At 47.2% G+C, this 27,461-nt stretch overlaps 1 protein-coding gene across 3 annotated transcripts in view; it reads right to left on the reverse strand.

The window, feature by feature from the left end:
- Window positions 1–27,461, reverse strand: part of Pde11 (Phosphodiesterase 11) — a 646,106-nt gene that overhangs the window by 269,020 nt on the left and 349,625 nt on the right. Inside the window, exon 1 of one of the 3 annotated variants that reach the window (XM_075879469.1) lies at window positions 18,682–20,043. The exons of the other annotated variants lie outside the window; for them this stretch is intronic. The gene's annotated coding sequence lies outside the window, so the exon portion shown is untranslated. Of the gene's footprint in view, window positions 1–18,681; window positions 20,044–27,461 lie in introns of those variants that run through there. 3 annotated transcript variants of the gene reach the window in all.

Genomic DNA, 27,461 nt, shown 5'->3' on the forward strand with positions numbered 1-27,461 from the left:
AGTTATTATTGGTGGAGTTGTTGCTCTTGTTTCAATAAAAGTTACAGTACTCGGACATCAGCAGTCACGCTATTCGCGTAGCCCAGGCAACGACCACGCATGCTTCTCTAGTGATTATTACGCACGCGCACTGGCATCCAGATTCTCCGCTCGCACCATTATCTCGGCATGGTATCTGCCACTATCGTTAGAGGCTCTGCAGTTGCGTGTTACGACACTGGTTGCAAGCGTTCTTCGATTTTTGATTTCGACGGCCGAAGAGGGCAAGGGTAATTGCTATCACCTATGCCTACGCTTCCACCCTCTTCACACACTAAACACCACACGCAACAGATGCGTCACTTTAGGGAGGAGCTTTGCGCGGACCCTCACCCTCTTGCATGCGTAATCGTGCGAAAGACAATTAAACTTTGGAGCCGGATATCTCGGAACACAGGCGTGCTAGAAAAAATCTTCCAACTGAAACTGTGTACAAACACCACTGCCTACATTTTTTCAATATAAACATGCCAACTTACCGCAGCCAGTAAAAAGTTAATTATTAAATTTTAGTTAATTGGGCTGCTGACAGCGATAATTATCATCTAACTTTCTGTCCCCCTGGCCGCTTAACTTATTTGCACAAGTGGTTCTCACGTGCCTTCGAGCGCCTAATTTTAAAAAAATCATAAAGCTTAATTTTGAACACCCGGTATATTGCTCCCTCTTTAGTCTCCACTTCATGCAAATAGCGAAAAACGAGTGGTGTACAAAATTGTGTACATAGCGTCTAACAGGGCGAAGCTCAAGGTAGAACGTCGGGTGACCGCAAAAAACAAAAGAGAAAAAAAAAACAATCGGGCCATTGACAAACCCCGCACTTGTTTGTTTATTAGCCACGCCCACCGACGGACGGCGACAATCCGCGCAACCGCCGCGTCGAGCTTGCCGGCCGCGCGATCCGAGCACGAGTGACGAAAGGCACGTGCTTCTACCAGGAGCGACACAGCAGCTTCGCAAGTTAGTACTGGCGCTGTAATTGTCACTCTCTTGCATAGTATGTGATAGGCTGTCATTCGACTATACATTGTCTACGACGCGCTTTCGATTGCGCTATCACAAAAAGAAATAGATTTTTTTTCGGAACGTTAGCACACGTGTTGTTCATGGAGCGTTGTGGCGATGATTACGTGATTGTTAGGTGGATTCTGTTTTCTTTGTTTCGTATTTTTCTCTTTTTTTCTCAGATACTGCCCAAGTATATGTTGTGCGGTTCTCGCAAATAAATCTTGTTGTAAGTCAATGCCGCTGTCTGTCTCCTTTCTCTTGTCCCTCGTTATTGGCGCTGTTTTTTATGTGAATCATGTCGTACCAACTCGCCCAAGCAACCACGTTAGCCAAAGGCAGGCCACGTTAGGCCCCTAAGACCCGAAACATGTCCAACGTTTTCCCGGCGTTTTCCCGGCGCCGCTTCCCTCGGCGACATCACGTCAACGCCGCCAGAGAGGGTAACATACCATGTGAGGAGCGCCAATGCCAGCGTCAGCTCAGCGTCACGGACTGTGTCGAAGAGAATGAACCCGAGACCTCGCAAAGCCGTGTGTAGTGTCCGTCAATGCAGCAACAAGAAATATTCCTGAAAACCAGTTTCATGTCTTATATGCAGTTCTGAGGTCAGAGAAACAAATCACAGTAACACCGAAAAGTTTTTTTTTGTTTTTACTTCTAACGCCAGCTGTTGAGGATAGGCAGAACCAGAAACTCGTAATACACGGCCCCTAAGCTTGGCGGTTGTTGTACACCTTTGAGGCCATGTATTCGGCCAATACACTCAGGCATGCTAATCCTACCGATGGACTTATGGCGTTCGAAAACGGTTCCAAGAAATCCCGAGCGCTTCTTGTCGAAGCTTCTGAGGAACAAGCAAAGTCAAATACAAGCATCAGTATAGAGAATATTCGGATCACTCAGAGCACGGCGACGACTTAACAGATCCGAGGCGGGCGGCAGCCATTTTGACAGCAGCAACGATGCTGTTACGTAACGAAAGTCGCTGGCAGCCGCGCGCTGAATGGTTCTCCATTCATCGACTAGCTTCCGGCATTAGCGCCGGCGCCCCAGATATCGGAATCGTCCAGAAAGGGACGTTTTGGCCACCGTCAACGGCAGCGTCGACGCTGAGTGACGCCGGCGTACGAAACGCTGGGAAAACGCCGGAAAAACGCTGCAAATGTTTCGGCCTTTAAGAGTCAACCAGCTAGTGTAGGCTTCTCTCCGTCATATCCAGGGTGTCCCAGGTAACTTTAGCCAGAGTTTAAAAATATGCCGGCACACGCAATTACGACGCGACCAAATGCATGTTGCTCACCGTTGCCTGGAGTTGGACTATTTTTTGTGTTCTCAAATATTGTTTATTAGATGTGTTTAATAAACAAAGAAACAAAAACAAATAAAAAATTCAATGCGAAAGTTGTAGATCAGTTTGCAAAACGTCCGATTACACACTTTTAAACTTTATATCTGTTAGGCATTAGCGTCTTCCTGCTAATTACAAATGCCCACAAAATACCAAAAATACCACGTGACAAACCCGCTCATGCGCCAGTGCGCACAATGATTCTAGTGCTCCCTAACGTTCCGCGTATGAACGACCATAGCATTTGCACGGCCGGGATAGACTGCACCTGCGCGCCCTTCTTTTCTTACGGCCTTCTCCACCCATCGCGAATACAACGGGAGAGTTTCTGAGTATGTTTCGTCACCCGTCGGCGGTAGGGGCGCAGCGACCTTGACTTTGTATCTTCTGCGCCGCGCACATGGCACAAGGGAGTTTGTCGATGTGAAACTGTTGAATAAGGGTTCTCGACGAACAGGGGGAGAAAGATTACTAAACAAATCGAGGATATAGGGAAGATCGTCTACTAAAAAAAAAACTAAGTTACCAGACGGCTTGCCGCATAATATAGGTATGTATGTGCTCGTGAATAATACAAGCTGAAACTCAGTGAAAATACGGAAGAATCGGCTAATGAGAGGCATAAATCAGAAGACATAAAACAGTGACCACGATCACAGAGATAGAACAACGTTGCACCTGTTCAGCAATCAGAAAGCACTAAACACCTTCGGCCCTTGGTTTCGTCGGACAACGACGTCGCAATTGATAGAGGTCGCTCACGAAATGACGAGCGCGTCTTCCCTTTTCTGGCTATTTTCTCCTTTTTTTATTTTTCCAAATACATTTGGAGCGTTTTCAGGGCTAATAGCTGCTTTCTACAGCCTCACAACTTTTTTAAACACGTACGTGTGTTGTATATCTAACGGCAAAAAATGCGTATAAGGAAAAAGAAAGTAAAAAAAAAGAGAGAGAAGCCTTGCTGCTGAATAACATCTTTGGACAGCACGCACAGAGAAGGGTGGTGTTGTCAAGCTGTTAACGCCACCTGGAAATACTGATTCCGGAGACGCCAAGCCTTTTTGCATTCCTTTGTACTGCAAGCCACGTCCATGAAGAATGCGAACGAAGTACGCAGCTGCTTACGCTCGCAAGCCGTTTACCCCGAAACTGAAACTGTAGTGCAAATGAGTTCTGCGCTATCTTTCTAGCTCGTAGAACAAAATGTTTAGAAATACAAATTGACAACATTACAACTTTTCGGAAAGTAAGCAGCTGTTTTTCTGAAAAATCTGCATAAATTTGCGGATTATTGCTACAAGCAGGTTGTTGTGAATTGCCTTTTATCTCTAGTGTGGCATGCTTTATTCTGGTAATTACCAACCGCGGCTGCATTTCATTCGGTGCTCTGTCAGTATTCAGTCTACAATATTTTTTTTTTTAGTCGAGAAGTCGAGTTTTTTTTTTTACTCCGAAAATTTTGACCACCTGGGGTTCTTTAACGTGCACCGAAATCTGAGCACACAGGCCTACAACATTTCCACCTCCATCGGAAATGCAGCCACCGCAGCCGGGATTCGATCCTGCGACCTCCGGGTGAGCAGCCGAGTACCTTAGCCACCAGACCACCACGGCGGGGCATTCCAAGTGTCGCACCATCGTTCAAATGCGAGAAAGTGCAGCGATTGCTGTAAGAACAAAAAAAATGCGTCCCAATATTATAGCGAAAGCAAGCACCACGCATGCGTTAAGAAAATCGCAGCAGACTCACAGAAAGGAGCGAAAAAGGCCGCGTTTCTTTTGCACCAAATAGAATCTGACGGAAGAAAGCATTCAGCGCACCCAGACGATTTTGTAAGGGGTGTGTCGTATGCCGCTTTCTGTAACAAAGAGGCTACGATCACGCCCGCACTTCGGGGCTTGTGACACTGCCATCAAAGTGCACTCCACAGAAGTGTATGGGTTCAAGCCCAGCATCATCAGGTATAAGCAATACCATAAACGATTTGTGAGTTTTCAATGATTAAGCAACTTGTATTTCAACGAGCGGTGAGCGGAGAAGCGCCCGAACTCATGTGTGCGCGCGCTGTACGGAGCAACGGAAGATGGTAGGGTCGCAGCGCCCCCCCTCAGAGGAGTGGCGAGAGGCATGTACTACACCCATTGCGGAGGCCGTAAGAAGGGAGCGCGCAGGTGCAGTCTAGCCCGGCCGTGCACAGTGGCAGGCGTCATGCGCGGGCGGAGGCATGCCTCCGCCCGCCACTACGGGAACAAACACGGCATATTTTACGCGGACGCCTCCGGCCCTCACCATGGGGGGTGGTAAACGGCTGCAGTCGTCCACCGAAACATCGCGCCGAATGGTCTCACATTCAGAGCACGGGACATACACTCGTGCGGAGAAAGTCGCCATCGCGCTAACTGCCGCAGACTGCAGGACTCGCGCGTCATCATTACGAACTCGAGAGGGGCCTGCATAAATATTCAACATGGGTACGTCCCATACTTGGCCTACCGCATCTTACAAAATAGTAATTACGTCAGAGCCCGTGCGGCCAGTAGCATCATATGGGCTCCAGGTCACACGGGCCTCGAAGGAAATGAAACGGCAAACGCCATGCACTGCCCACGCACTCACTCTCCGGGTAACGCCTACTGACCTTTCCGGAATGAATCCCGAACCTAATTTGGTCTTAACATTTCGAGAAATTACTAAATTCTATCGATGCGACCCCGCAATTTATCACAAGCCCTGAAAGGGCTTTACAAAGGCAGAGGAACGCTTACTCCTCCACCTTTACACCAAAACACTTGTGCCCACCACTGTTCAAGTATCTCGATCCTGCCTGTACAGGAAAATGCCCGCACTGTGCTGAGAAGACCTCCGACATCTTCCACGTGGTGTAGGCATGCCAGTCAACTCCGCGCTTCACCCTGCTCAGCTGTTCCTCCCGGGCGAGTCAGAAGGCCGTGGTCAACCGAGCTCGAATCACGTTGGCTATTATGAACATGTTTTGCTATCGGCCACAAAAACGATAACCGCTGTGACTGCTTATCGCTGCCATTAACCGGTGAGAGGGACGCGTGGACCTCATACGCGGAACGTTAGGGAGATCACTAGACTCATCGTGCGCACTGACGCGTTAGCAGGTTTGTCACGTGGTATTTTTTTTTATTTCGCGGGCATTTGTAATTCGCAAAAAAAACACTAATACTCAACAGACATAAAGTTCAAAACTATCTATTTGGACATTTTACAAACCGATGTAGAACTTTCTCATTAGAATTTTTTATTCATCTTCGTTCTTTCGAAAGTTGGTTAAATAAACGGATCTTATTAAACAATATTTGAGAACACAAAAAAATCTAACTCCAGGCAACGGTGAGCAACATGCATTTGGTCGCGTCGTAATTACGTGTTCCGGCATATTTTTAAACTCGGGCTAAAGTTACGGGTGTATATATATATTTCACGTGTCCTCGTTCTGCTTAGCAGCAATACAGGTCATTCTAAAATATCAGGGTATCACACTGTACACTGCTGAGGATTTCTAGCTGTCATATATGCGAAATACCTGTGAGCGTTAACTGATTTCCCATTTCTGCACAGTGGAATAAAGACTGCCTTTGATTCATAGATGTATAGCGCGTGCGGCGATAAGAAATTCCGCACGTCAATAGGATGACATCAGCAGACAGCTCGCGTCCCTCGAGGAGCGCACGGGTCAGAGGCGCGCGCTCTGGAGCGACACGTGCGCCTGCCACGCTTGCTGTCGATAGACTCGCTGGTATATTCAAGAACACGTGGCTCGGTAGATTCATCAGTGAAAAATGTTTACATTCAATACAAAGGCGCATGCTCGACGCAGTAGCGGCCGTCCATTGTGCGGGTGACGGGGGTGTATCATCTGTGCCTCCTACCAATCGCCCGACTTGTTTCCCAACAAACTGTGAGCGTAGCGAGTAGGCAAAAATATGCACGACCTATGCTAAAATTATTGCGTTATCTTTAATCGGATGAGAGACCGGATCTAAAGCGGCATGCGAAAGCTCGCAAAGCTTGAGTGGTATATACTGATATGTACTTTCCGTCAACGACCCGTTCTGACTTAGCTGCCGTGCCGTGTCTCGCGCGTAGAAGACAGCATGCTCGCCACGGCATATCGCCGGACACGATTGTATTGTTTCCCCACAATGTCTGCATCTAAATTCCCAACACAATGTACAATAAACAGCTCGCAGCATTCCTTCGCGTCTCGCGATTCGACAGCGCTGGCTGCGCGCCTGGAGGATAGTGTGTGTCACGCGTTGGCGCGCCGTACACGTGGTTCCCTGCAATAAACGCCCGGCGCGTGTGTTACGCTGGGTGTGACGTTCGTTTTCACAACGGTCCGCGGCTATAACAAACCAGATAAGCAAACAGACGAGGCGAGAGGTGGGCACGTCGTCCCTCAAGCTCGCACGAGAGAGCAGCGGTGCGCACATAAGAAAGCGAGAAAACAAAAACATAAAATCGATGCTACCCTCACCCTATCGAAGGCTTCCTCGGCGCCGGTGACGACAGAGGAGGAAGGAAACGGCCTCGGCGATCAGCGCTTATCTCTGCTCCTCCACGGAGTGCGCGCACTCCTTATCTCTCTTTTCGCGGTCGGATGCAACCCGCCGCGTCAACAGACGGACGACAGTGGGCGCGTTGCCCGCGCACGAGAGGAAAACCGGAAGCGGCTGCGTCGGCAAAAACAGTCCCGAAAGAGTTGCCTACATACACTTCGGGAGCCGCCGCGCCACGCAAGGTGGCGCCACGAGCACGCCATCGGTGCGCATGAACCGCAGCTGCAACGACACGCCGACCTCAAGGTCATGCGCGCTTCCTCGTTAACCTATGAACGCTTACGCGACGAACGAGTCAGGGTTGGCAATCTAATTGATTGATATGTGGGGTTTAACGTCCCAAAACCACCATTTGATTATGAGAGACGCCGTAGTGGAGGGCTCCGGAGTTGGGAATCTAAGGTTCCTTGCACAAGATCCTTCGGGTGTTGTAGCCCTCATCGTCAACGCCGTGTGCAAGGCAAGAACGCTCAGCTTTTCCATAAGGAACAAGATTCTACCAGAGGATGTTCGAGCGCTCTTCGGAGGGTGTACCCCTTCAGATGGGCACAGAACGAGGATCATGAAAATTCAGCGCTCAGAATGGCTTCGACAGGTACGCCTTTTCAGAGCCTACCTACGCGCGCAGATGCATCGAACTTACGAGTCATATGCAGCGGAGATTCACTTTCGAAAGCATCTACGTCTGGCAGACCAAATGATAGAATTCCACTGGAAGCTTCAATTACGACTGTTACGTGATTTGGTGGACAAAGTGCGCGTGAGTGCAACCTCCAACGTTCATGTGGCAGAAGGCATCTGCCTACCGGACTTTGTACTAGAAGTATTGGGACTTGGGCCAAAGTTTGCCGTGCAACCTCAAAAGAACAAGCCGGAACTCGTATCAATTGTACGTCAAGTGTCGAAGCGGGTTCCCGAGGATCAAGCCACCAGGATCATCAACGAAGGTGTGGACGCTTTAAAATTTTGTAGGCCTCCATGCCGCAGTTTGCCTCTCAAACGCGTGGAAACTTACTTGACACAGCATGCTCTGAGTGTACTTCCAGTCGATAAAGAAGGAGGGTTTGCGGTTTTCTCGCATGATGAATTTAAAGAAAAGGCTAAAAGTGCTATTACGGCAGTGTTCAGCGAAAAGAAAAGTATTTCGATTGAAAAAGTGAGGGGAAAAGCAATAGAACTTTGTAAGAGGATGAATCTAGAAGGTGTGCTTAGCGGTATCAGAAAAAGTAAAAATGACAGTCTGGATGTGTTCTTTAGTGCTAAAACGCATAAGGAAGGAGTACCGTTCAGAGTGATAGTGTCGGAGAAGGACACGTGGCAAAAAGCTGTAGCTGTGTATCTGCAAAGAACATTAAACTTGCTTGACATAAATGACCCCTTCCTGACAAAAAATTCGGAACAGGTGATAAGTTTCGTCAGGGAACGAAAAAACATAGGGTTAAAAGCGTTTTCGGCTGACATAAAAGATCTGTACTATTCTCTGCCACAATCAGCAGTATTAACAAGTGTTGGCGAATGCATCGATGAGTACGGTGCCGTTAGATTTAGCTCACAAGCAGGTACGTCCGTCGACAATTTCTTAGAATTACTTAGGTTTTACTTGTCGTCAACGTTTATTGAAAACAATGGTACCCTGTATCTGCAAAAACAAGGAGTATGCATTGGCTCGTGCTTAGCACCAGTTTTAAGTAATTTGTTTTTGGCTGAAATGGACAGGAGGCTATCAGGACGCCTAAATGAATACAATGTTGTGCACGTATTTAGGTACGTCGATGACTTTTTAGTGTTTATCAATGGCAGAACTGCAGATTTTGCTACTCAATGTAGTAGCGTGTGTAGCGTTTTTCGTGAGGGGCTTAACCCACTTGAAGTGACTTTTGAAATGCCATGTGACGGAAGGCTCAGATTTCTTGACATTAACTTTCAATTCTCAGATGAAAAGACATGCTGGTGTTACGAGCCCAGAGCAAGTAAGCCTTTACTACAGTTTCACTCAGCGCATACTAAACTGGTAAAACGAGGCATTGCGAAGATGTGCTTGAGTGAGGCACTAAAGAAGTCCTGCCGGTGCCTCATGAATGAAAGCTTCAGACAACAGGTCTCGAGGCTAAGCAATGCCGGGTACCCCAAGAGCCTCGTCGTGTCCGTTGCTGAAGGATTGCACAGAAAAGTGCTGGAGAAAAGATGTGAAGGGATGGATAGGGTGAGCTCAAGAAAGGAAAGTTTTGCCGTAATTCCATACATGCATAAGGTTTCTCACAGGATAAAAAAGATTGCGGAAAAATGTGGCACTAACGTAGTTTTCTCGGCACCCAATAAGTTGGTGAGTCTTTGCAGAAGCACAAGACCAGACAAGGGAAAATCAAATGTATGCCAAAAGAAACATAGAAACCTATTTGTGGAGTGCATCATGTGTGTTGTATACCTCATTCCACTTACTTGTGGAAAGTGTTATATCGGTCAGACCAGTAGATGCATAAACGATCGCTTGCGCGAGCACAATAACAAAGTAAATAGTGTTGTTCCTGATGGTTTTCTTTCCCTTCATTGCCAGAGATGTAATTGCACACCGAAATTCAAGGAAACGGTTATAATCAATAGAAGTAGGCACGAGATGACGCGGTTGGTATTGGAGGCCGGCAGGATTGCAGAGCTAGGTGACACGTGTGTGAGCAGCCCATCAGTGGTGTTGACAGATAAGGAACTTGATTACATGTATTCGCGATAGGGTTTGTGGTAACATGGGATAAAAGGAAGAAAGAAAAAGTAGAAAAAGATTGAAAAATATAAAATTGTAAAGTATTGGAACACGCGCGTTGGTTATATTTGATGGTTTTTAGAGCTACGCACGTGCGACGTTGGCGTGGTGGATCGCATACACCACGGAGATCTGCGTGTAATAAACTGTTGTTGAAAGTTAGCGCTGTGTTGTGTCTATGTGCCTTCTCTTGTCCGTGTTCGTTGTCTGCGCTACCATCCATCATCATACCCTAATCTAGTTCGTTTCGAAACACTGAAATACCACAGTTTTGGTATCGCGGGCATGCGCATGTCATGGGTGATCCAAACTGGTATCTCAATCGTTTCACGAGAAGGTCACTCCATTGCGTCTATAGGTCGTTTGTACTACAGCAGTCCTCAAGTATATCTTATACCATTGAAAAAAAAAAGGGCAGACCCCACGTACAGTCGAAATCGATGATATGCAAAGCACGAATGAGGAAGGTCGATATGTTACTATAAAATAACATTACGAGGCGGACGTCAATTGTCCTGTACATGACTTCCATGTCATGTTTATCTTGTTTGGACGTGTAATTTACCTTCGTCGTCTATTCACGTCACGTCATACCAAATTTTGTATTTCTGGAGCTAGCGAAACAGCCGCGAACGCGCTGTAGTCATGATTTACATGATACGCACATCATGAGTATCATGTTTGGACGTCACGTAATACAAAATTTTTATGTGTGGAACTTGCGAAACGGCCGCGAGCACGCTATCAGCATAGCATGCATATATAGTCATATTTAACATGACACGCATATCATGATTATCATGTTTGCACATGTCATTTACATTTGTCGTATTCACGTCACGTGATACCAAATTAGGTATATGTGGAGCTAGCGAAACGGCCGCGAGCGCATCATGAGAGTGTGACATGTAGTCATGTTCTTACATGACATGCATGTCATGATTTCCACGTTAAGGTTTGTCACTGGAGTTCGCCATGCAGTCATGTCACACCGTGCCAGTTTTGCAGCATGTGATGTGAACGAGACCACCGAGAGAACAGCAAGACCATGAAATTTACATCATTACATTCATGACATACATATCATGATTTTCATGTTTTATGACTAGTCACTTGTGCTCGTCATACAGTCATGTTATACCATACAGTTTTGGTATCGATACCATTACCGGAACGGCCAGGAGAGCTAAAAGTCGTAGGCGGCTATAGATAGATAGATAGATAGATTAGATAGATAGATAGATAGATTAGATAGATAGATAGATAGATAGATAGATAGATAGATAGATAGATAGATAGATAGATAGATAGATAGATAGATAGATAGATAGATAGATAGATAGATAGATAGATAGATAGATAGATAGATAGATAGATAGATAGATAGATAGATAGATAGATAGATAGATAGATAGATAGATAGATAGATAGATAGATAGATAGATAGATAGATAGATAGATAGATAGATAGATAGATAGATAGATAGATAGATAGATAGATAGATAGATAGACAGACAGACAGACAGACAGACAGACAGACAGACAGACAGACAGACAGACAGACAGACAGACAGACAGACAGACAGACAGACAGACAGACAGATAGATAGATAGATAGATAGATAGATAGATAGATAGATAGATAGATAGATAGATAGATAGATAGATAGATAGATAGATAGATAGATAGATAGATAGATAGATAGATAGATAGATAGATAGATAGATAGATAGATAGATAAAAGTGCTTGCAGCACGCAAAGAAATGCTTTGCATATAAAACAGGCACGCGTTTCAATATCACACAAAAAAGTTTAATGCGAGGAAGCTGTGACCAAACTTTTAAACATTTAAAACATTTTAAAACGACAAAACATTTAAAAGTACTACCTGTCATATATTACAGACACGGTGAGAGCTTAAGGTCCACTCCGTGACTTAAACTATAACGAGCCAGCACGCAGCCCGATTCGCGGATGTGTAGAGACGTGCATAGCCTGGATTAAACAGCCACGGTCGCGCAGTTAACAGTCGGGTAATAACGGCACGTTTATTGCCCCGCACGCGTTTCCTTTGCGCGGGCTCTACAACTCTATAGTTATTGACCTCTTTTCAGAGGAGGAAGTTCAAATGATACCGGAGATTTGAAGCCCGACTTCCTCCACGCGCGGATGTCCTGAACAAGAATTCTAATATCAGCCACGCATACACGGCCGATACCATATTTCAGTGGATACAGCAATTGTTGCCGCTTGAAGGAAACTAAGCGAAGTAATTTACGTAATGCATGTAAAACTGAGCGTATGTAATAGAAGCATTGAAGGACTCTGGTAATAGCAAAGTGTATTCTTTGAGAACCAAGGAGACTATGGCTCCGAGCTTGGACCTCAAAACGAAGTTCGACAGAGCATTTAGCACCCGACTAATAAGACGAAATATCGAAACGCTATAATTTTAAGCACCTCTCTGACGCTTTACTGCCCGTATTCGCTAGCTTTCTGACAAAAGGAATTCGACGGTATATTTGAACGAACAGTGAGCCAAGAATTAGTACCAGTTTTCATCCCCAGCCTTCGACGCAAGCCCGACCAAAGCAACGCTGATATTTCTTTCATTATTTCACAATGCACTGTCCACTTTTGGGTCAAAAGCGCAAGACAGCCTCACAGATTACGAGATCACAGATTCTTTCCTGGCAGTCCTGCTTACGACAGCTGCCATTAATAATCATGTCTGGGGTTTAACGTCCCAAAACCACCATATGATTATGAGAGACGCCGTAGTGGAGGGCTCCAGAAATTTCGACCACCTGGGGTTCTTTAACGTGCACCCAAATCTGAGCACACGGGCCTACAACATTTCTGCCTCCATCGGAAATTCAGCCGCCGCTGCCGGGATTCGATCCCGCGACCTGCGGGTCAACAGCCGAGTACCTTAGCCACTAGACCACCGTTCGTGTGAGTGTTTCTCGTAAACTTGTGTTTTCGTGCAAGCGTAACGTCGTTAAAGTTTTCACTGATAAATGATTTTTGTTTCTTCAGCATCTGCGAGCGCCTTCTGTCAAAAGTAGACACCGAACCCCCCCCCCCCCCCCATGCGCTAATAAATGTCACTGAATTAACTTAGATAGTTTAGGTAGGAACTTTAGCCGCGAAATTTTGGGCCACCTGTCTGAGAAGTCACTCCAAAAGCAGCAAATACTCCGACTTGCAGTGAAAAGAGAGAGAGAGAGAGAACTGACCATTGTGTTTTAAAATCTCTCAATCAAAGTGTATGTTCGCAGAATCTATGCGCGCGGGGTAAAACACTCTCGAGAGAGCAGCTGGTGAATGCCGAACTAGCAAAAGAGCAGAAAAAAAAATACAAACGCGTGCCATTAATGCCGACTCCGTCACTTTACGGTCGTCACGTCGCCGACAGGAAATGGCGAAGGCGTTCATTCGATACGTCCCGGATAAGCGGCTGCGCTGAAAACCAATACCGACCAGCGGATATGACGTACGTAGTTCAACTGCGAAGCGGAAGGTGTCAGTTGACACGCCTTGCCATTGGTGGAGGAGAGAAAGCGAAGCCAGAAAAAGGCCAAGCAACACGAGAAATTTGCGGGGGGGAAAAGCCCGAAAGAAAAAAAAAAAAGGAAAGAAAGCAGCGGAAAATAGGAGAGGAGAGAAATTATCGGCGCTGACTACACGAATCCATCTTGGTAGGAAGCGCAGCAACTTATACACGGAACACACGACACAAGTGCTTGTGTCGTGTGTTCCGTGTATAAGTTGCTGCGCTTCCTACCAAAACGGTTTCATACCAACTGGCCCGATATAATTGTTTATTGACTATACGAACCACGTGTTTTATTTCCTTCGAGTGGAAAGTATACCTCCTCCATAACAGTATACAGAGAGGGAAGGGTTCACGAGCTCTGTAGAACGTGCTTTATAGTCAAATATGAACAATACATTTCATTCTGAAGAAGCCGTAAAGATGGAAGGCTCCAGGAACACATATCGTGAATATGAAATGTTTTTCTGAAACCGATTGGGCGCGTTCGTCAGGAAATAAAACACTTGGTATATAGTTAGTCAGAGCTGCGATTTCCCCCTGGCCCCCACCCTCTCTCTCTCTGATCTTCTCCTGTAATTCGCGTTGTTTCTTAGGAAACGTGAAAAGTGAATCTTAGAACCAAATCGAATATGAATCACAGTCATGATAACAGCGAATCGAATACGAAATACCAATTTGAACACCAAAAATTACGGAGCTGAGCTACAGTTGGTATGTAATCATTTTAAAAGAGAGAGGGCGCGCAAATAGGGAGACAAAACGAGTAAGTCAAGCCACCATAAACGCCTGCTAAACAACTGAAAACGCGCCCAACAGCGGAAAAGAAAGAAAACACGAAAACTAATCTGCGCATGCCCATGCACTGCGCGAACCTATATATGAATTTGGCACGCGTGGTGGTCCACGTGAAAGATAACCGTTAAGGCATTTCATTTTTTAAAGAACCCCAGGTGGTCCAAATTTCCGGAGCCCTCCACTACGGCGTCTCTCATAATCATATTGTGGTTTTGGGACGTTAAACCCCACAAATCAATCAGGCATTTCATTTCATCTTTACGCGAGCGCTATACCACTATTATCGATATGCCTCGCCTCGATCACCAGACGCGTTCCTTCATGCGGTACAAAGGTGCACATTCATAGAATTTTGGCCTGTACTTACATTCTCGACAATGTAAATAAGTATGAGGTGTAGCTCCGCTCTCGGTAATTCCAGGCTTTGTTTCTAGTACTCTGAAACTATTTTCCATGTTCTACTTATCTGAACAATCCTGCTTGCTTCTTTAACCGCAATTTGTTTGTTCCGTGCTGGGACTTTCTGTGGTTTTTGTTTTACTTTTAAGAATAGAGTTTTCCCAGCCGAAGTTCAACTTGTATGCGGCTCTCTGACACCATCGACGGAACATACCGAGAGAATTCGTGCCATATCTGTCTGCGGAATCTTGTCGTCAAGACAGATTTTACCAGGAATGCCTCAAGGTACGTTGCTTTACTGCACGTGACGATCACCGCCAGAAGCAGTTCTAGTGTGCCGACTAGATGAGGGTAGCGAACCAGCATGCGGAATTCCTATGGAGGGTGCAACTTCGAAAACTTCAACCATGTAAACGAGAGATTTTTTTTTTCTTCTGCTGTTTCACCGCAAAATAGCCTGCTAGCTCTCGGAGTATCTGTCTTCGATGATAGTCACTGCCAAACGCTAGCCTTAGGCCGAAAATACTGTTTTAAGCCGAAACTCTAAATAAAAACAGCCAAAGTTAATCACGTATCTTGCGCTTTTGTTGTGACGGTATTGCCAACTATAAGAAGTGAATTTTATTTTCAATAAACTTCAGTTCTTAGCCAGCGTCTGTCCCATGCCTTATGCTCGGTGTCCTGTTTTCCACGCACTAATTAACCTCGCCATAAATAGTGACACTGAGAGAACAATTTTCGAAACAGTTTTAAGGTAACAATTTTTTTAAACAGCCTTAAAATTTCCCAACATTTCATTTGAAAGAACTGTTAACAAGCTTTGAGCAAGGAACACTACCATTACAATTGATGATAAAAAAATATCCCAACTACTTGAACAGGGGTCAGCTCTTACACAGCAGAAACTAGTCTTCAAAATATTTTGTTCTCAGCCAGCGAGCTTGGACCTCAAATAGCAAGATAACAGAATATAGACTTTCTTTTTACAGCGAACGCTGCACATGGCTAGGAGAAACGAAAATCGCTCCAGCAGCGGTGTCACGAGCGCGGTCTACATCGGTTGCATTATCAGTTACATCGTTCGCAGCGGCAAGCACGCGCGCCATGTTGCGTAGCGAATGAATGACGTCGCCCATGCCATCGCAGCCGTGGCGACCAGCGCGCGCCGCATCAGTTTCTCCTGAAACTTTCCACATGGGTATGATGCGGACAACTCTAGATGAGCGCCGAAAGTGGAAACGAGAGAGAGAGAGAGAGAGCTCGCATTCGCCGGGACGAAATCTGGCCCGGGAGGCCGAGTGGCAGCAGCAACTGCGTACCGCTGCCTTCCAAGCCGCGCCAAAGCGCGAACGCATGCAAGTACCGGTGGCAGGCAGATCCCGTTAACCGCGCCGCCGAGTTAGCTATAGCGATGTCAAACGCTTGTAACAACGAGACCTGATGATTGGGGGAGGGCATTCGCCGGTACGAACGCCCGCTGCGAGAGTTTCTCCAGCCGCACATTGGCTTCGGCTGCGACGTCTGTGAACGCCGGTGGTTTGAGGATGACCCCTGCGATTAACGCATGGCGAAGTGCATTTAACCTCTCAGTACACTACACCATGACCGTGCGATGCACAATGTGCGGTATGTGAAATAAACACTGCAGTGGTAAGTAAGCCCAAGCCAAACGTGTGTCTAATTTACCTCTTTAAGATGTACGAAAGTGGAGCCAATAATTGTAAAAGGCTTCAGTGCCATGTCGGTTTAAACCAACGGATAAACAACGGGGCCACACTCTTCAGCTTTCGCTGGTTAACCATTTTTACGGAGTGCTTGGGCGGTGATTCTTTAACACACTTCCTTTTTTTGTAGCACTTTTTAATCTTAGTGGTCCTTCTCGACTCTGCACTGCACCTCCAATTTGCAGCCGCTTCTTGTTGGAGAGTTGTCCATTTGCACTTACAACTGTACCCTATATACTCAATTGCAAACCCTCTCTACTTTGTCATCCTTTTCGTACACACGCTTCTCTTTGTCATCCTTTTCGTACCCACGCTTCTATAGGGCAAAAGTATATGTTTTTAAGCCACCATATTTTTTTTTTTTCATCCATGTTCCTCAACCTTATGACAAAAATGAATTCTTCGCTCCTTTGACTTGATACGAGTTCTAACATATATCCCACTGCACTACCTAACTAGTGCCTTTTTCAGCGAGCCCCTAATTGGTCAAGTAATCGTCGGTGATCTTCGAAACCCGGACAAGGTCTTATTGCCTTCGAGCACAGGACTGCTTTCGCGAACATTAGCACTGGTATCAGAGACAACACGTGCAGGTTTCATGACTGCGTACATGTCCTGACACACTCTTACTATACCTACAAACCTGTATTTTTGAAAACTGCCGTCGACATAATGATGTGCATGTAGCAACGCGTCGGGTAGGCTCCCATAGAGTCTGTGTATTAACTTAAAGAGGCTCCCCGACGCGCTGTGATCGGAGGCAGCTTTGCAGCTGCTGCGTTGAGTACAGGCTGTTGTGCCAGTTGTCAAGTGATTGATCATAGAGGGCGGTGGCGAGCTTTCGGCTCCGAGGAGCCTACGCGCAGCCACGTCGCTACAAGCGCCCCATTATGGCAACGGCGCCAACCGCGATTGACAAACATGGAATAGGTCTACATGTAGAGAGATCATCATTCATTGCTCGCTCTTTGCTCATAAGCTCCGAAAACTGTCCACAGCACGGCACACGGAATCGTGAAATCAGTTGCAGCACCGTCTTGCCTACGAACTTTACACGCAGCATTGGCACAGTGATGGCCAGCACCGAGGAACTACCAACGCAGACGCTGCTTTATTGCTGGCGAACAGTTGGCCAAGTCGCCGCAGTGTGAACGTCAAGATCTGTATTCGCTTTTATACCAAAAGGTTGGTGTGCAAGCGGACAGTAGGCAGCCCTCTTTTGCTACGTGTTCAGCATAAAAGCGAAATATTAGTCTTGATACAATCGCTTCATAGAATGATACGAGGCATTCAGTGACGCGTTAATATTGCTTGGGCGAGGTATCAATGGACTGTGAAGCCAAAAACAGTACGCACTGTTTTCGTTTTCATATGCGCGCAAGTAATCTCGCACTTAGCACGACACTGCACACCAACCCAGTCTGAACTGAACGAGTACATCTTGCATACCAAGCCACACTGTATAGTTTTTTTTTTCAGTTGTTTTTGTAGTCATTATTCAACATTGAAAGACATGGCGCGTTGCTTATAGCGCAAAAGGCTGAACTACGCAAGAAGAGATGTACTGGAAAGAATTATGAGCAAAATTGCTTGTTCTTTCTCCTTTAACTCACCGGTATGCTTGCCGGATCTAATTCAGTAGTAAAAATAACCCTTCTCATCACTGAGTGATCTGCAGAGATGATGACCCATCATGTCTGCAGGTGGGTACTCAAAAAAGGTTCACAACAATCAGAAGTTCAACAAAATCATAGGATAATAACTCAAAACTAAAGAATGAACAGCGATCGACTGACAACATGGCGTTCTCCGGTCAAGGTGTGTTTCTGCTTCCGAAACTGCGTGCGCAGGTGAACATCGTTCGTCTTCGCACGCAGCTTCCAGTACCTTTGCGTTCAAGAGATAAAACAGAAGAAACACACATGTGCTTCAAAGAGGTCACTGCAGAGCGTGCAACAGAGCCGGTCTGTGACAATTCTGTAATAACTCCGTGTGCCGTTTTATACAGTCTGGCGCAGCATGAACATGCGTCTAAGAAATCCGCGAGATATGTGCATGCGGTCGACGCGTAGATGCGATGGTGACGACGAGAACTCGGCATTTGACTTGCGCAGCTGCGACCGACGGAAAAATATCAGTCATTTATATACGAGAGATAATAACAGAAACGAGTAGAATAGTAAGCAGAAGACGAAAATTATAACGAAACTAAATAGGAAGAAAATGTCAATGCGTCATTACGGTCGCGTATTGAAATCACGGAAGACATTTTTCTTAACGTGGACACGTTGGCGTTACACTGAAATCAGGGTCCCGCATACGTAGCCTACTTTTTTGTAAAGCCTAGCGCTTCCTCTTCTTTTACACTTTTTGTTCTCGCAATGACTTCATGAAGATGAAGAAATAGCTTCAAGTTGGCGCAGCGTGAAATAAAACATCATACACAACGCCGACTTACCATGTTCGCTCTTCGTTGAGTTCCACGGTTGTTAGCTGCATGACGAGATGTCCGTAACACAACGCGAAACCAGCACGTGCCACGCAGCGGAACGAAGACGACGTGGGAACGGCGCCCGATCACAAGAGCCGGCAGCGATGCAGTGCGAGTCGTCGCCGAAACGTCACTTCAGGGTCGTAGGTGAACGTAAACCACGGAGTGATCCTCGTGCATGGCTTCTCGACTCGGTCCCAGAAGCCAGAAACGGAGCGTTAGCACAAAAACCTCAGGTCGAAAAGAGGCGACCGCCGTCTACGAAGACAAGCGCACAGCAGTCGCGCTAGGCGGCGAGCCAGGAGGCCACGCGGAGCACACAGCCAGGCCGCACGCACGCCTTCGACTGCGCGCGACGACGCGCGTGGTGCACCTCCTCGGGTGGGGAGAGACTCTCTCTCTCTCGGGGAACGCCGCTCTGGCGCCGGGGGAAGCCCGTTGTCGTCATTGGACGTCACAAGGCTACGGTGCTGACGTAACCTTTCCAAGGTGACTCCGAAGGCGCCGCGCTCTGCCAGTGGGGGGAGTCGCTCGTAGGGGAGCACGCTGCTGGCTGCACTTCCTACTGCGTGCGCGCAACGTGTGGCAGCTCGCGCGTGCGGTTGGTCTAGTTGGTTACGTCATTCTTTGGTTACGTGGCGGTCGCTCCGCGCAGCCACCCCACTATCGGCTGGCCCGCCCTCCTTGCAGGTTAGGCCTAAGCAGACGACGTACCAAACTCGGCGTCGTCTGCTTGAGCCTCTCCCTCCTCACATTCCACCACGAGGAGGCCAAAGTTTTCTTAGGCAGGGTTTCCTGCCCGCGTCTGTCCGTGCGTCCATGCCTGCCAGTGGTCTTTGTGCGTGCGTGTGTGCACGCTGTCTGCGAGCGCCGTCGTAAGTTTGCGGAAAGCGGAGGGAGACACCACCCTCAGTGCCGGACAGATATGAAGAAGGTAAAAGCGAACCGATAGAAAATGCCCACATCGAAGCAACAGCTGGTTGTTTATGGTTGCCGCGACTCTCCCGCCATCTCGTGGCGGGTACTGCAAACACCGAATCGCGTTGGGCTAGCGTGAACGTTGTTATTTTCGCAAAGAATCAGTTGATTGATTGATATCTGAGGTTTAACGTTCCAAAAGCACTATATGATTATGAGAGACGTCGTAGTGGAGGGTTCCGGAAATTTAGACCAACTGGGGTTCTTTAACGTGCACCCAAATCTGAGCACACGGGCCTACAACATTTCCGCCTCCATCGGAAATGCAGCCGCCGCAGCCGGGATTCGACCCCGCGACCTGCGGGTCAGCAGCCGAGTACCTTAGCCACTAGACCACTGCGGCGGGGCAAAGAATCAGTCCAACGCATCTAAGTTCTCGATTATAAGTTTCGGTTGAACTTGCCAAAATTGATGCTTTGATGAGTCTTCTGACCGGATCTTTATAAGCGCTGATGTTATTCAACCTCGAATTTCTGCTTCATCGGCTTAATGTATAATAAAGAGCTGATGTTCCTCAACCTCCAATTTCTGTTTCATCGGCTTAATGTATAATAAACCCTATTCATAATTGTAAAGCTAGCTTTTCTGCAATGCAGTTTGTTCAAGTAATGGCGACTAGTCACTTAGTGCCGACAGCGTAATAAAGGGTAGTTTGCTTGCACTATGACGTGGAAAATGTGGACATGGATCCCTTGAAATAAACGCGCACAGTAGGCAAGCCTCCGCAAGTGCAACTAAGGCACTTGGAGGCCAAGTGCTGCAATAAATTGGGTGACTATGCAGCGCAGGGATGCGCAGTTCTGGATTGTGAAAATGTATATTTCAATTTTTTACATTGTAATATGCATGTGTAGCTAATTGTGATTAACTGGCGTCATTTCTTGGTTAGTTCTTTTGCTGACAATGAATCTCCTTTAATATTTCACTTTTCACATACCCTCCCCCATTGAACGCCTCTTGGCGCCGCGGGTAAGGAAATAATAAATGTTCACCCCGTCGGTCTCTGGTGGTAAAGCCTGCCTCACTCAAAATACACAAGGGCTTTTGCAGTTCACCACCCTTCGAAATGCGGCCGCCGCGACCAGTAATCGAAACTGCGACCGCGGCCTTAGCGCAATGCCACAGTCGTTCAGGTACTGCGTTGGGTAATAAAGAGAAGCAAACTACTTTTAACATATCGTGACACGTTTCAAGGCAGATTGGATATCTCGACAGCAGAACAACGTATATAGTATTTATCATAACTCGAACACTGGCAGAGTTAATTAAGGCGTCTCAATATATGCAACAATATATGACAGCATGTAAATACTCGCTAAACAGTATAATACGTACTTTTCGTTTTTAGTTAACTGTAACGGTTGAGTTTAACAAACAAGCTCTATTTTTATGTTCAAGTAAATAAGGCGGCGGGTTAAAACTGCAATATCGGTCCCAGGCAATCTTTTGAAACAATAAGTTGCAAATGATTGCCCTTCGCCCTTCCCTAAGACTCTCTCAGCCACCCCCATTTCTCTTTAGCGCTTCTCGTATACGCCCCCTTTGACAAGCTGCCTGTAGACGTTGCCACGGCTATCACTGGCCAAACCTCAGAGGTATCCAAGGGGTTAGCAGTTGCAGATCCAGTGGGGTGGAGGGCAATCACCCCCCTTCCCCACTCTTCATGGTTTGTCGTCCACCTATCACCAATCAGAACAAACGAAGATCAGATATTGTAACAGTACTGACTGTTGGCCTATTTGGTACTTGCTTATTGACATGCTTTGGCCGCAAATAACACAAACACAAGTAAAGGGACACACAAGCACAAGCGCCACTTCCAACTAAAGTAGACTGGTTGCGAACCCAGACTAAAGTAACAACATACAGACATGCGCAGTCTTCACACAGACTTACGATATCCAGGCATCAAACAATCTCTTCTCCAATACGTACAACGTCACCGACGGTTCGCTGATACACAATTCACGTTTCTTTTTGAAGTAATAGGCGTCCATCAATTCACGCGGAGTTTTATACCTATTTCTGCATAGAATCTTAAACTCATTGCCCCGCCGCGGTGGTCTAGTGCGGCTAAGGTACTCGGCTGCTGACCCGCAGGGCGCGGGTTCGAATCCCGGCTGCGGCGGCTGCATTTCCGATGGAGGCGGAAATGTTGTAGGCCCGTGTGCTCAGATTTGGGTGCACGTTAAAGAACCCCAGGTGGTCTAAATTTCCGGAGCCCTCCACTACGGCGTCTCTCATAATCATATAGTGGTTTTGGGACGTTAAACCCCACATATCAATCAATCAATCAATCAATCAATCAATCTTAAACTCATTAACACGTGGTACACACCCGCAGGCTTTACAATGCATAGGCAAATGCGCCAAACCATCCTTGATTAGATTTATTTCATGCTCCCTAACCTGTTCTTTAATACAGCGCCCGGTAGTACCAATGTACGAGTTGACACAAGAAAAGGGAATCTCATACACAACGCCTTTGGAACATTTCCCGAACATCATGCCATATTTTTTTGCCGGATCCCTGACTGCTCGCCTCCACCTCCCGAGCAGTTCTTTAGGTATATGGATGACTTTTTAATTCTTTTTACAGACAAGGCTCCTTGACGCATTGCGATGATATTTTAAATAGTTCCATGATTCACGGAAAAGGACTTGTTTTTAAACAAGAACTACCGCAAGGTAACACCCTGCAATTTTTAGATCTCCGTTTAACTTTCCATAGCGGACAAACGTGCTGGCAATATTTTCCTCGCGCCAATAAAGGGGTAATGCCGTATGAATCTTGCCAATCAAAAATAGTCAAGCGTGGTATAGCTATGCTCTGCCTCGAATCTACTCTCGAAAAATCGTGTACGCATATGATGCAGGCATCTTTCGAAAACCAGATCCAGCGACTTGAAGCTGCGAATTTCCCTGACTCGTTGTTGAAAGCTGTCTCCGAAGCGCTTTTGCAGAAAGCGAGGAGTGAAAGTACTAGAGCTGACACGGGGAACAAGGAACTGAAACTGAAAGACCTGCAGTGATTCCTTATGTTCAGGGTCTCCCACAACCTGAAAAAGGTAGCAGACCGGTATGGGGTACCTGTCGCCTTTTCCGCGCCTGTAAAACTGGCTCACCTGTGCCCGAGAACTGCTCGGGGGGTGGAGGCGAGCAGTCAGGGATGCGGCAAGAAACATGCCATGATGTTCGGGAAATGTTCCAAAGGCATTGTTTATGAGATTCCCTTTTCTTGTGTCAACTCGAACATCAGTACTACCGGGCGCTGTATTAATGAACAGGTTAGGGAGCATGAAATATATCTAATCAAGGATGGCTTGGCGCATTTGCCTATGCATTGTAAAGCCTGCGGGTGCGTACCACGTGTTAATGAGTTTAAGATTCTATACAGAAATAGGTATAAAACTCCGCGTGAGTTGATGGACACCTATTACTTCAAAAAGAAAGGTGAAATGTGTATCAGCGAACCATCGGTGACGTTGTACGTATTGGAGAAGAAATTGTTTGATGCCTGGATATCGTAAGTCTGTGTGAAGACTGCGCATGTCTGTATGTTGTTACTTTAGACTGGGTTTGCAACCGGTCTACTTTAGTTGGAAGTGCCGCTTGTGCTTGTGTGTTCCTTTACTTGTGTTTGTGTTATTTGCGGCCAAAGCATGTCATTGAGGATCAGATACTCTGACATTAACAGTACTTATGCTAAGATGGAGTTCTTGTGCGAGTAAAAACAAAAACAGTCAGGATCCCGGCCCCCTGCCTCTCTGGTGTATACTTCAATTGAACCCTCCAAAACTGAGTGGACTGATGTAACAATGGTGTAACAAGCCGAACGACTTTAGAATTCAAAGCGTTGTCTTTGTAGGTGTTGATGTAGATGTTAGTAGAAGAAGAAGACTGCCTGTCAGATTTCGCGGCCATATCCCGCAGGTATGTTTCCCTGCCAAAGAGGAAGTCTACATTCTCCAGAAAAATGTGGAACTAAAAACGACAAGAAACAAACTTCTCAAATGATAACTTGAGATGACAATTTCGAGTTGTAAATACGGTGAAGAGAGATGGAAACGAAGGGTAGAGGCACGGAGGTCCACCAAGCCTAAATAGGTTGGCTACCCACACTCTTGGGGAAGGGAGAATGATAGATAGGAACAAGAGAAAGAAAAATAAGAAATGAACAACTAGCTCAAGCGGGTAGATCAAAGACGCTTGTTGCCTTCAAGCAGCTGGAGAGTAGCTAGAATTTTCTTCGGGGTGGGGTGGTGGGAGTGGTTCACCATACTTTTTGTATGGAAACAGTTGAAAAAATTCAGGAAGACTGAACCCCCCCTCCCCCCTTGGCTACTATTTTCATTATTGGTGCCACTATGCCCTACGACACAAGTTAAATAAAAAGTAAAAATTCTGTTTCCTGTATGAAGGCCTTAGCTACACTTCGTGCATGGACGAAGCCACAGGCCAAGGCTGGCAGGGTCTTTTTTTGTGGTAGTGGTCTTGTGCTAGTGCATGCCTCGCAATGAGCATACTAGAATCAATTTTCAGGCATTACACACGCAGTACAAACGAAAGAATACGTTCTATAGCAGTCAGCCTAACCCCCCCCCCCCCCTTTGCTAGCACTGAAATTTTTCGCCACTCTATATCGATCTCCGTCTCTTACTTATGTAACCTCCCTCTACAACCCCCCCCCCCCTTTTATTTTCTTCTGAATTTTAGCAGTGAACGTGCAACTATAGACGAGAGCACGCCTATCTCGAACCCAGGCGCCTTCGGCGGTATACCCTCGCTCCCAGAGACGTCGTATTTGTTTGCAACTGCCAAGGCGCGCCACGCTAGCAATGGCATGCAGTGGCTCTGGGAGTTTAAAATGCGAAAAAGCGCTTGTTCACGGTGCGCCTGCTTATCAAATGTCACCCGGGTACCACTGCGCTGTCCCCTGATGCGACAACAACCATCGCAAGAAGAGATTGCTTGATTGATTGATTGATATGTGGGGTTTACCATCCCAAAACCACATATGATTATGAGAGACGCCGTAGTGGAGGGCTCCGGAAATTTTGACCACCTGGGGTTCTTTAACGTGCACCCAAATCTGAGCACATGGGCCTACAACGTTTCCGCCTCCATCGGAAATGCAGCCGCCGCAGCCGGGATTCGAACCCGCGACCTGCGGGTCAGCAGCCGAGTACCTTAGCCACTAGACCACCGCGGCGGGGCAAGAGAAGAGATTGCTGAGCAAAGCCACTGAAGTTCACAGCGCATCGCGGGAATCGTGCCGGTGCGGTGTTTTGCGATTGAACAGATTTCTTTCCATCCTTAACAAAAAACGCTGAGCTCGGCCATCCTATAGGATATAATCACAATCAGTAGGAAAAACTACGAGCCCAGTGAAGTGTATGAGTAAGTATACTTATTGCGTTTCTTCAAGAGCGACTCCAGCTGTTCCACTTTGCAGCAGCGATTTGCGTGCAGTATGCCTGTAGTATGCGGCACAAAACTATTGCCGTACTCTTCCGCAGGCCGCATGTATATAATAGGACATACGTATTACGACTCACGCGTGGATGCACGCGCCGTGCATGTTTAGTACAACTACAACGGCCTACTATTGCGATGAAAAGAGATGTGAACGGCGCGGGAAGCATGGCTTTGGACTCGGTCAAACTGCATCATACCTTGACAGTCACTAGGTGAATATATACATGTGCTTTCGGCCGGCGTCACCGCAGCCTTTCAAAATCTTGTTCTGGCTGGCACTTTTGCACCGCGTGTGTGTTCCGAGTGCCTGGCAGGACTGGCAATTGATACACAGCCAGATACTAGCGCTGCGTTGACGCCGGCTTACAGCAGAAATTCTGCCTTGTCAAAGTCAAGGCACGCCGCAGTTAACGCTGTTCGCGTTTCTTTCAGTCGGATAATTCGCAACTTTCACCGCCAAAAGAGGCCGCTAGTGCAAGCCCAACCTGGCTGTCGTTTGGGGGACCATGCAGCCGGCGCGACGGCCGCTTGGAGGGGGGGGGGGTGATTTAAATGAAAAGAGAAAAGTGAGCCCCGTAACTGTCTCTCAGGGGGAGGACACCTCAACAGTAACTCACGAGGGATGGGGGAAGAGAAGGGAAAAGAAGGATATTGTTACGCCACGTATGTGCCGGACGAAGAAGGAAAAAGAAGCAAGGGGTGTGGAAGAAGAAGATCATCATCATCTGCCTGCGCCGATACGGCTCGTCCCTCGAACCGTGTATCAATAAACCCCCAGACGCCTACTGAGGTCGTAACAGAGTGGTGGAAGGTGCTGGGTATAGGAACCAACGACGGGACCGCTACCCCTCGGATTTCGCCGGAGTCGTCGCCTCGCCGGCCTGCCTCCTTCTTTGGCCATCATGCCTGACGAAACAGAAGCTCGGGAACCAGTCCCCAGCAGTTCTTGGCCGTATCACAGAGAGCCACGAACCTTCTCCGGGAGGGCCAATGACGACGTGGACTCATGGCTCAAACATTTCAAGCGAGTAAGCAACTGCAACAAATGGGATGCTGCCTCCCAACTGTCACGCGTTGTTTTCTACCTCACTGATGTTGCCCTCGTTTGGTATGAGAACCATGAAGATATTCTGACAACATGGGAACGCTTTGTTGAAGAAATCAAGAAGTGTTTCGGCAACTCAGCTGCAAAAAAGAAGCTTGCCGAGCAGAGTCTTGCACAGAGGGCCCAGCTATCCGGTGAGACCTGCACCGTGTATACTGAAGAGATTTTGAGGCTGTGTAGGGAAGTCGATTCCAGCATGTCGGAAGAGGACAAGGTGGGGCATTTGCTGAAGGGAATTGCAGAAGATGTTTACAACTTCCTTATTAGCAGGGAAAGCCTGACTTCAGTGTCTGACGTTGTACGGCACTGCCGCACGTTTGAAACCCTGAAGCAGCGCAGAATAGCGCCTAAGTTTGGTCGTCTGGCAAATGTCACCTCAGTAGCCAGCATAGAAGCGGCCTCAACTGGTGACCTTTCGGCAACCATCCGCCAAATTGTTCGGGAAGAGTTACTCAGACATGGCGAAATGACACGTGAACGGGCAGCTGCCACGTCTCCATCCTATTTTCCGCAGGACACCACTGCCCCACAGCTTACAGTTTATGAACATCCATCCGTCAACGCAACGGAGGTTGCAGGGCCTCGGCGTATTCAGCAGTCAAGTCCGGTTTTTTTACGAGCGATCACAGTACCCTCAACGTTTCCGTTCCGTACGCCCATACCACCCACCGACAACTGATTTCATTGAATCTCGGGCTTACGCGAACGCTCGCAGACGTGAACACTTCGAAGAACGGCGACGACCTCGTCCTGCGCCTGTGTGCTACAACTGTGGTCTGACTGGTCACATATCGAGGTATTGCGATCGTTCGCGCATACCACGCTATGATCAGTGGACAAGCTTGACCGATAAACCTGCTGTCCCACCTTTTCAAGGACACTGGCCCACCGACTCAAGACCCGGCAGCAGCTTCTGGCACGGACACTGGCGCAACAACTCCCCTGCCTCTGATCGAAGTGTGACGCCACCTCCTGCGCCTCGATCCCACCGGTCTCCATCGCCACGGCGCCGCCCATCGTCACCACATCAGGAAAACTAAACAGTGCGGCCGATGGGGGTGAGGTCGCTGGTGACTTGCTGCAAAACGAAATACCCCCGTCTGTGTTGATGTTCAAGAACAAGGTAGAAGTTTTTGTTGATGGTGTGTGTACGATGGCTTTGGTGGATACTGGTGCTACAGTTTCG

This window comes from Rhipicephalus microplus, chromosome X, assembly GCF_043290135.1.
Source record: "Rhipicephalus microplus isolate Deutch F79 chromosome X, USDA_Rmic, whole genome shotgun sequence".
Taxonomy (NCBI): Eukaryota; Metazoa; Arthropoda; class Arachnida; order Ixodida; family Ixodidae; genus Rhipicephalus; species Rhipicephalus microplus.